The sequence below is a fragment of the Pyxicephalus adspersus genome, chromosome 4, assembly GCF_032062135.1.
Source record: "Pyxicephalus adspersus chromosome 4, UCB_Pads_2.0, whole genome shotgun sequence".
NCBI lineage: Eukaryota > Metazoa > Chordata > Amphibia > Anura > Pyxicephalidae > Pyxicephalus > Pyxicephalus adspersus.
This window is the reverse complement of record NC_092861.1, coordinates 153707223-153709794: the sequence shown is the minus strand read 5'-3', so window position 1 is coordinate 153709794 and position 2572 is coordinate 153707223. Positions and strand designations below refer to the sequence as shown.

Sequence of the window (2572 nt, the reverse complement as noted above, 5' to 3'; positions counted from 1 at the left end):
CATGGGACTAATAGAGTCCACAGGTTGAACATAAGTCCATGGGAGGTAGCTGCACAACAGATGGACCCCTAGGAATAAACCGGCACCCAGCAGTCACAGGCAGCTCGGCACAGGTTATAGGTGTCTAGGCAATGCTGACATTTACAGGTATTCCTTTCCTGGCAGTCCCACACCTGATGACAGCAGAGCCGTGATGTGATGTGGGAAGGCTCGACAGGTGAGAATGACATTAGCAGTCCCCTCTGCAGTCTCTGATGACCCCCGTGGCTCTCAGGTAGTTGGGCAGTGACCGAGTGGTTTGCTTTTAGACTTACACCAAGAAGCAGCCCTGTACTCAAACATGCCATAAAGCTAACAGAATATTTGAACTGATATACCATACAGATTTCCATGTACAGGGGGGTTTCCCTGTGGGGCCCCTTCTATGGAGACTCTTTGATGAGCACTAATTCCTGTGAATTTGGAGGAACCATCATAAAAGTGACACCACTTACATTATAAATGGAAACATATGACCTTGTATCTTCAGACACAACCCAGAGCTGAAGAGCGCGTAGACAGGAACTGACTGCAAAGAAGCAGCACTGAGATGGAATAAAGGAGAGAAAAAGGTGAAAACAAGGTTTTAGTGAACCAACATGCTAAGTGTTTATGATACAACTTTTACAGAACAAACTGTCATCTATTTGCTGTTTACATTTACTGTAACTGCTTTTGGCAAGGATGGTAAGGGATGGTGTCACAGGAAATCCTATAATTAGCTGAGATATGCCATTAATTAAAGGGGTAATTGGCCGGCCCGGCCTTCATAGGATTCCTTATGTTCTGTGTAGTTCTCCTTGTCTGGGGTGCCGAGCCCGAATCTTCACTGGCAGTTCCAGGAAAAGCATTGACACAAAGCAGAGCTCGTGGTGACGGACATTCGGAGATGAAGTATTAGAGATGAGGAAGTACTTGTATCATGAAGTACTTATGATGGAGTGTTCAGGGAAGAGATTTGTGATGTACAACAGCTGAGACACTTAAACATATATATAAATGTAAAGAGATCACTGGGTCACCTCTCAGCTCCCCATACCGAGAAACCAGATCCACATAGAGTGACCCCTCTGTTCTCCATCTACACAGCGAGGACGTTCCCAATCTAAAAAACATGAGGAGTTAAACCCATCAGGCTTTTTATTTGCCATCTGTTCATCATTTATTATTATAAAATACAGAGTGGTGGCTTCCTGGAGATGGTCGGATTGGTTAAAATTTGATTTGCCAGAAAAATCAAACAGAATGATCACAAAATTCAACTTATTGAAGGGCCACAATGCAAATAATACATAATCAGTGTAGAACTTATCAGTTTTAGGTAGAATCAAGGCACTCATAGAGAAATGTCCAAGGCTACCAACACCTCCCCTCTCCTTATCTCTATTATATAACAGGAGAATACTTGTATAGTCCTCGGAGAGAACTCCATAGGTCTTACAATACTACCCCAGATTTGCACAACAAGAGGTTATCAGTCACTGGAACAGATATAACAAAACATGTTCAATGGTAAATTTCACGGAATAATAGAGAGCAAATAGAAGAAGTTTATTGTTCAGGTTTACATACATTTAAAGAGTGCACAGACACGGCCTTGAGAAGTTGTTGGGACAGCTGTGGACTTCCTAGCAGCTTGGCCGTTATTCTTTTCTGATCTGTCCACTAGCAAAGTATTTCCCACATGGAACTTTCAATTATGGAATGGATTCTCTGCAAATGTGGAGGTTGCAATAGGTGACAATCCCAAGAAATCAGCAGAATTGGAGACACAGAAATCACTTACAACAGTTCTTCCATGGACTTACCTTCATCCATCTATGGAATTGTTCCACCATGTTGTCTCTAATCCCACTCATTAAATCATGTTGGTGTATATTATGGCAGCCGGGAGGTCAGTTTTAGATTGCTCCAAGTGACATGTTTTTTGTTGATGTGATGTCACATTGGGTAGAAGTTGGTGGCATTTTGTATTGGGGGCCACTTACCACCCCTACATAATGACTTAGAAGAATGAGAAGATTGTGATCAAATGCAGTCAATCTTGCAGTGTCTTTCATCAATGATCAACAATTCTAATCCGGCTCATCCACACCGGAAAATATCAGTAAACAGAAGTGTTTTTCTGTTTGGTGTTTACTGGCCTGTTTTGTAGCTTTTAAATGTGAAAACATCATCACTTGGCAGCAGAAAAGTTTTATATCTACAAATCTGACCCTGTGTGGGATAAGCACATTCTGCTTGTCATTAAATCTTTCAGATATAAATCAAGATCACAGCCTTGTAGAACAGGCTGAAACTATACAAAGGTCACACTGTGTGGCCAAAGGCATAGGGATGCCACCCGATGATGATGTCAGGTGTTTTCAATGAAGAGTCCTGTAATACTACATCATACAAAGTCATTGCAGACAAATATGCTCTTCCAACCTTGTAGTCACAGTTTGGTGAAGAACCTTTTCTGTTCCCCTCATGACTGTATCCTGGGGTACAAAGCCAGCTCCATAAAGACATGGGGTCACCAGTTTGGTGT

At 42.1% G+C, this 2572-nt stretch overlaps 1 long non-coding RNA gene across 1 annotated transcript in view; it reads right to left on the bottom strand.

Annotated features, from left to right (window-relative positions):
• The window catches only part of LOC140330169 (uncharacterized), a 17232-nt gene that overhangs the window by 13915 nt on the left and 745 nt on the right, over nt 1-2572 (bottom strand). Inside the window, exons 2-3 of the long non-coding RNA XR_011920655.1 lie at nt 704-1144; nt 495-584 (exon numbers count right to left, since the gene is read on the bottom strand). This is a non-coding gene — a long non-coding RNA (uncharacterized lncRNA). The remainder of the gene's footprint in view (nt 1-494; nt 585-703; nt 1145-2572) is intronic.